Source organism: Sardina pilchardus, chromosome 19 (assembly GCF_963854185.1).
Source record: "Sardina pilchardus chromosome 19, fSarPil1.1, whole genome shotgun sequence".
NCBI lineage: Eukaryota > Metazoa > Chordata > Actinopteri > Clupeiformes > Clupeidae > Sardina > Sardina pilchardus.
Window position 1 is genome coordinate 29,351,166 of NC_085012.1, and position 8,389 is coordinate 29,359,554.

The following is an 8,389-nucleotide window of genomic DNA, read 5'->3' on the forward strand; positions in this document are numbered from 1 at the left end:
TTCATTTACTTACATAAAAGTTGCAGTAAGGGATGGAGTAGAAGATGGAAACAAATTGACAAGCGTGATTTATTTTTGTGGAAAGAATGTGCAGGACTGAGCGGAGGTCAAATTTAGTACCGCTTTGTGGTTCATCTAGTTGTTAAGAATAATCAAACTTGTACTCCACTTTACCAGGGGTGCCAATAAATGTTTATTTGTACATTTGTAAGTAGGCTTAATACGTGATAAATGGACAATACAGTGTCCCTTTTTCTTTAGATGTGCTGAATTAACTGCTAAAAGAGAGTAAACATAAGTCTGATGATTCTGACTGGCCTGCACAGAGTCCGGACCTCAACCCCACAGAACACCTTTGGGATGGATTAGAGTGGAGACTGAGAGCCAGTCTCCTAGTCCAACATCAGTGTGTGCCCTCACAAATGTGCTTCTGGAAGAATGGTCGATAATCCCCATAAACACACTCCTAAAGCTGTTATAGCTGAAAAGAGTGGACTGATGTCGTATTAAACCCTACGGATTAAGAATGGGATCATTTATATAAGTAGGCCTATATACTGTAAGTTCATATGCGAGTCAAAGCAGGTGACCCAATACTTTTGGCAATACTGTATAGTGTAGTTTCTGGCCAGTCAAGTCCATCCACACCAAACTCTTTCATTCATGTCTTATGGACCTTACTTTGTGCACAGGTGCACAGTTATGTTGGAACAGGAAGGGGACTGGAATAGAGGCATTTAGCCTACACTGCACTGGTTTGACAGACTTTGTCACCATGTTCTTCAACATGATAAACAGGCATATCACTAAAGCTGCAAAAGTTCTCAAATACTCCTAAAGAGAGAACTGAAACAAGACCATTTTTATTTTTGCTGAACATATGCAAAAAAACAGAAGTTTCTTTTCATCTATTGTTTCTGTTATCTGAGATAAATACATGTAAATGCTGTTATGAGTATTTTTGGTCTTGACCTGCAATTCCAATCAAATAGTTGTTCATTATACAAGTAAAAGACACAGACACATGATATGCTTCATATCTGATATTTAAATTACTTACTTTAAACTACAACATGGCTAAAAAGCAGAAGTGTGTGGTCGTGTGAGGCTAGTCTCACTATTTTCTCCGAAAACTAGGAGGCTGTAGCATTTTGAGAAACAGAATTGTTGAAGCTGTGAAGCTGTTTATTCACACCTTTTTAAAAACAACTCATGACTCACTCTTAAAGCGCAGCCACAACTTTTATGATGACAGTATGGTTTTAAATATAATCTAAGGAGAGCCCAAGATGTTAACCCAACGGGAGGTGATTTTCTGCTAACATCAATGATCTGAACCAATCTTCTACAATCCTTTTTAGGGATATTTCCGTGGTCTCATGCACATCCAGAGAAAGTCGTCCACACTAATCCTTACGCATCATTTCGTGATTAATTATGGTTAATGTCTCTTGTTCTCCTTCAAAACCATAAGTTCTCTTTCAGTCGAGTTCACGCAACATTAACCAATGGGTACCACTGTGCCTCATTGGCGATGATGGGCAAGTGTTCACCTCACCAGATCCATTGAGGGCACACAACAAAGTCTAGAATGTAAGTGGACAACATAACACAAACATTCACTGACCGTGCTAGTGTCTGCCACACAGACAGCTTGGGAGTGGCAGCTTTGGTGGTGTGTAGTCAAGGGCGCGTCACCTCAGGCATCCTGCATGCACACTCTGAGTACACAGTGTGCATGCAGGCCTGTTTGTAACACAAGCAGAGTATTGATGGATGTTAGTATCCAGCCCTGGCAGAGCTCCATAACAGCAGTATGCACCCTCGAGTGCTAGGCATCCACACATGAGAGCTGTCTGCGCATGCAGTATACACAGCAACGTAACCCAAACAGCTAACTGGTTAGTAGCGGTGTCTGGTCATGGTGGATTTGTCGATCTGGATGAGAAGTGTTCACTTGCTGGCACAGATGAGGGTGGAGAGCTTAGGCATGGTACCGTGGTACAGTATATGCGGAGAGTGGTACAGAGTGCATACTGTAATAAGATAGAAATAGGAGTCTACCTGTGGTGGATCTGAGACCTGAAATGAGCACCTGGGGCTCCCAGGTGTAGGAGGAGAGCTCACTGATATGTGGCTGACAGAACCGAGCAGGCAGCCAACATGCGGGCCATTTCTCATCAGCACCAGCTGATATCCTGTCTTTGCTGAATTACCGAAGCTAAGCAGATGTGGGCCTGGTTAGTACTTGGATGGGAGACATCCTTGGAAAGGTTGCTGCTGGAAGTGGTGTTGGTGGGCGCTAGTAGGTGGCACTCTTCCCTCTGGCCAAAAACATTGATCCCAATACCCCTGTGCAGTGACGCAGACACTGTAGGAGATGTTGTCTTTCAGATGAGATGTTAAACGGAGGTCCTGACTCACTATGGTCATTAAGGATCCCAAAGCACTTATTGTAAAGAGTAGGCGGTTCCCCAGTGTCATGGCTAAATTTCCAACCTGGCTCATCCAGTCTGGGCCCCTAATCATCCCCCAAAGTAATCCTCTCATTCCCTCCCTCACTCTCCACCTCAAGCTGGTGTGTGAGCGTTCTGGTGCATAACGGCTGCCGTGCATCACCCAGATGGATGCTACACATAGGAGATGCGGGTGGTTAGTGAGGTTCCTGCATCACTGTGAAGAGCTCTGAGTAGTGTGAAAAGTGCTGTGTAAGTGTGATATGGTGTTGTTGTTATTTCCAGGCTGTAAAAGCAGACGAAGGTGTTGCCCAAAGCTCAGCTCACTGATCAGTTCAACAGAAACACCCTCCCAAGCTGCCCAGGAGACAGCCACTCTCCACCTGGAGCGGGTTACATTATACTACATTTATTAGTGGGCTTGCTCTTACTTCTTATTATTTATTCCTGTTCACCCACTTTTTGAACGAGCCTCTTCTCCTTAGAGCGTTTGAGCTATCGACGCGGTTCCAACACTAAACATTCAGGTCCGATCCGGTGTAGCTTGCTTGTTAATTTCGAGTGGCTGTAGGTGGTTAGGAACAATATAGGCTATACAGAAATAAAGCAATACCACGCTTTTTAAAATGATAATGTTGTCTCTAATGCCTGTTATGCCAATGCAGCTGTGTGCCTCTTTACAATATAATCCATTAAGTCTAGACGTATAATGTAAATCCATCACTCATGAAAAGTGAAATGCACGCACGCACGCACACACTTACAGGCTCCCTCTACTAGCACGACTGACAATTTCACTGCGTGCTCTTGCAGGTCCTCGGACATGCACATTTCTAGTTCATTTAGCAGACGCTTTTATCCAAAGAGACTTGCTCATCACAAGGGCAGTTCTCCCCAGAGCAACTCAGAGCTAAATGCTGTGCTCAAGGGCACCATGGTGGAGGCCAGGAGTTGAACCCACAACTTTTCAGGCCACTGCATGCCAGCCCAGCTTCTTGGCCAAAGGCCACTACACTTCCACCACCCACTCACCCACCAGTGTTTGGGAGGATGCATACCTAAGGCACTGTATGGTAAGGAAATTGTCTCCAATAGCCAGTGGGAGTCTGCTTTGATAGGGCACGACCCAATGCCATACATACAATAGCATGTTTATTACTGGCATGCAGTGCTCTCACCAGACAGAGTTTGTGTAATGTCTACTTGGGATGGCTGAGTATCTTATACTAAAGAGTATTTTCCATCAACCAGTTACAGTAACTAGTGAGAGCCAAAATGTGTTAATCAGTGAGGGCCAAAACTGAAACATGGTGTATACTGATTAGCTATTATTATCATTTCTACTGAAACTTGACATCAAAATATTAGAATATGCTCAATCGGCTTGCCCTTAGTGACATAGTGAATTCTGATGACAATCAAGCCTTGTTCTGGTCAGCACTGATAATGAAGAGGAACTTTACTTTCTTAGAATATAGTTTAATATTTATCTTATCTTGGTCTCTCACATGGGACCGTCTCCGCCTGTCCTCTTTATAAAGATGTGCGAGTATTGAGAGTAGCCTAATGGCTGAAACGTCTGCTCACCCTCAGTAAAATCCTCTTTAGCAAAGACTTTGTCTACTATTTTTTCAGAGTGCGAAACCTTCCTGTCTTTTTCTTTATAAAGATGACATACAGTACAATGTCAACAGGATATAGATTTCAATTGGGTTATTACCAACTGACTCAACTCAAAGAACAGCCCTGGTTTATAGGGGAGCAGAGCATGCAACTGTGTGTAGTGCACACATTGAATGTGCAACACTGTAATGTTACATTGCATTTAATTGTGTATCAATTTGATTTCAATTTCAATTTAATTTCACTTATAGAGCGTCAAAACATCAACACATGTCTCATGGCGCTTTACAGAGTGTTAAACATTGAAGAGAGCCCATGATGACTCATACTCAGTTTTGGACTCTGAGTCCAGTGAGTCAGAACAACCATCACCTGTGGCCTAACGTTCAGCTGCCAAACTGGACAGCCAATAATGCCACAGGCCACACAGTGCAGCTCTTGGTGAGTGGTGAAGCATTTTAGCAGTGATATTTACTGACTTGGCCCGGTCATTTTGAACTTCTCACACTCACACTCATCCTGACCTCAGGAGCTGAGGCCTCATGCCGGCAGAGTCTCCTTATACTTGTCCACTCCTGAGCTGATTAAGTCATTCTGAGTCAGCATGCTGATTTGGTCCGTGTATGCTTCGTTCATTTGATATTCAATTGAGAATCCAAAATAAAAAAAAAATAAAAAAAAATGACTTGTTATTTTATTATTGTTTATGAATGTGATACGAAGTAGCAAAAACGCTTTGTTTGTCAGACTTTTGATTTCGTGGTCAGATCAAAAGTAGCCTAGTAGGCCTACATTTAAAAAAACGGACTCAGGGCCAAAACTGATTTTGATATTTATTTTTTTCCGATTGCTGTGACCCGGAAATTATTTATTGACTTTCATTGCCAGCTACTGCTTCTGTCAGACTACCAGTCTGAATATAACTTACCTTAATTTATAACTTAATACATAGGCTATACACAATGTAACCTAAAACCCCTCAGTCGACAGTCTAGGTTTTTCTAATTTGAATGGTTTGCTCTGCTTGTGAATGAAGTTGTGGTGTACTTTTTGTTAAAATAGCCTGTAGGCTATATTATAGCACATGTCTTTTCGTCTGAGTGGTTGTAGGCCTAGTGTAGTGATCATGGCACAGATATAAAATGCGGCCTGAAAACATAGCCTGAAATCTGTGAAAACTCCTGCATGCAGCTGTTATGTTGTGAGCGGCACCGGCAAAAGAGGACTTAAACTGCCACCTCGTGGCAATAAGTTGTAATACATTTCAATGTGCGTAAATTAGGTGACCACTTCTAAGGGTGCCCAACTAGGCCTACTTCCATGCAATAACATGGTCTGATAGCCTACCACAGACTAATCATTAGGCTACTTCTATAATCATGGAGCAACGATTTGGGCGAACGCGATGTTCAAGAAAACAGGCATGACAAGGGAGATGATTTTCCTGATGATTCAACAACGAAACTGAGTTGCGCAAGTAGGCTAACCCAGTTTCTTGTTTGCCAGACAATATTTCTGTCGCTAAAATTGCCAAAAGTCGCTAAAGCTAACAACAAACAAGTCACTAAATTGGCAACACTGGGCACTGAAAGATCAAGAAAGTGACTCTGGAATTGACTTCCAGGTCACAGCAATCGGAAAAAAATAGAATATCAAAATAAGTCCGTTTTTCAAGTGTTCTACTTTTGATCTGACCACGAAATAAAATTCTGAAAAACAAAGCGTTATTTGCTTCTTCGTATCACATTCATAAACAAATAATGAAATAACAAGTCATTTTTTTTTATTATTATTTTTTATTTTGGATTCTCAATTGAATATCAAATGAACGAAGCATACACGGACCATACACGGACCTGATTTAGGCTACATGTCAAAAGCCTACAACAACTGTCAAAGACACATTTATAGCAATGTACATTTCATCATAGACATGCTATACAATGGTCTGCAATGCCACATTTGATTTGATCTCATTAGTGTCATGATGGCATCATATGACTAATGTAGTGACTGGGGTGCACTGTGATGCAAGTGGCGACAGCGTCCATATTATGTTTGGGTCCAAGTGCCCATGGGGACCCAACTTCAAATCTGACCTGCGGTCATCTTCCAATCCCACCCCATGTCTCTCTCCCACTCACGTCACATTGATGTTCACTGTGCTACCTAAATAAACCCAATAAATATACATAACTGACGGCAGCTTCACAGGATTCATAGGAATCATTTCAACTTGAATCACAAACTCACACAGAAACCTGCATCTTTACTTTACTGTCAGCTTTTATTGAAATGTGATTGTCTGCATTATTCAGTATTATTCAGTGTTTGAAAGGAATTTCCAAGACCTACAATGACAGCCTCGGCAGGACACACTAGACAGAGTTACAGAATTTCTTTTTTCTTTTTTTTTTTTTTACAGTTGCTGTCTTGAAATTTGTACATCAAACTCCAAACCTCTGATTTGAGAGATGGTGAGCATAGAGTTGAAATTAAAATTACAGTGTGTGTATTGATGAAAAGTTATGTAAAATGGTCACGCCAGGACTGCTTGTAATGCAAGCAAATTAAAATACTTCAAATAAAATGTTTAGCATTTTCAATTAATATTTTTAAAATTGTATTATGTTTGTGACAAACTAAAAGTCTTCCTTTGTTACTACTGTATGTCAGATAAACTCAAATTTCTCAACTGAGGCTGTCACTATTTGCATATTATATACCAATGGAACTGAACACAGAGTAATCAAAGAGTTGGACATTACAAAGCCTTTAAAAGTTAAGAAAATGACAATAACACACACCGTCTTTTGCAATGAACAAGCGATTGCTACAAATACAGGTAATGAAAGTTTTGATTAATGACTAAAAACATATCTTCACCACTGGCCATCGATGTGACTGTATACGTATTGCAGCAGAGTTCAGCTACAGCAACTCTTCTCTTCCTGTAACTTATGTACATGTTCTCAATACTTCAGCAGGGGCAGTGGTGCCTGTGTGAATGAGGGTGCGTATTGAGGGAGGTTTTCCTTCCCTGTCTCCTGCATCTCTCTTCCCCTTGTCAGTACAAGGGGCTGGAAAAAAAGTGCTGCAAAACGTTCTGTCCATGGCTCTGGGTCACTGTGTGGTTGTACCGAACAGAACAATCCACTTGGGGCCAGCTGAAAATTCAGGATTTATCAGTTGTTTGAAAAAGAGGAATGTCAGACAGCCTTTGGTCTCATGTTCATGTTCACTGGCTCTTGTGGCCATCTCACTGTAAAATGAATCTTCTTTGTCAAGATGCAGTAGGCTATTTCAGTGATACATATTGCAGTGATACAGTGATAGAGCAACTTAACAACCCCACCACCAACAAAAACATCAACATGTAACATATCTTAAGAAAACATTTATTTGAGTGGATTCTTTGGAATGTCACTGTCATGATTTCACTTCAAGACATAAAGGACAGAACTTTGATTTTTGTTTTTGTTTTTTGTTTCTTCAAAATGTATGAGTGTCTGAATACAAAACATTAATTTCCACTTTAAGGCTTTGCTGTTTTATTCATTGTTCTTTTGTTACTTCCTACCACAGCAAATTACAGAAGCAGTATTGAAAATAAAAGTCATTTTTCCTCTTCATCTGTTAAAAAAAATTGCACAACATTTCGAATGACGGTACAAAAACTAAAGAAATTAATAGGCTGTGGACATAGACGGGTAAGACTTAACTCTTCTAACTCTTTTTCAAAAAATTTAAATATGCTAATATACATTTCAAAATTTCATCACATTGTCTGAAACTATATAAAACAGGGAAAATAATGAACACTGAGTATGTTTTTTTGTTTATTTTTCCTTTCTTTTTTAAACAACATGAATACTATAAACACAAACAGCTTTTAAATATATTTATCAGTGCAACATTGTTTCTGCTTTTAATTCTCGCTAAATGATCCATCCTTTCTAGTTACCAGACTGAAGTTATCCACTTGAAGCTTGTACTTAAGTGTTGATGTTGCAAAACGGCCAGAGAATGTGTTTGCCACAGTTCACAACAGAGCTCGAATATACCAAAGAAGCTTTAACAGAGAAACCCCATTACCAACTCTTCAGATTATACGTCTAGAAATACTAGCGAAAAACCAAACATTCTACTGACTAGTGGGTCAGTATAGACAGTTTGGTGGTCTCCAAAGATCACTCTCCTTTATTTTTAGTACAATATAGCTGCAATACAAAAGAAATCATACGATCTCCTCTCATGATGTCTTCTGTTCCCTGTTATTTAATCTCAAGAGTCATCTCTCCACCCTCACA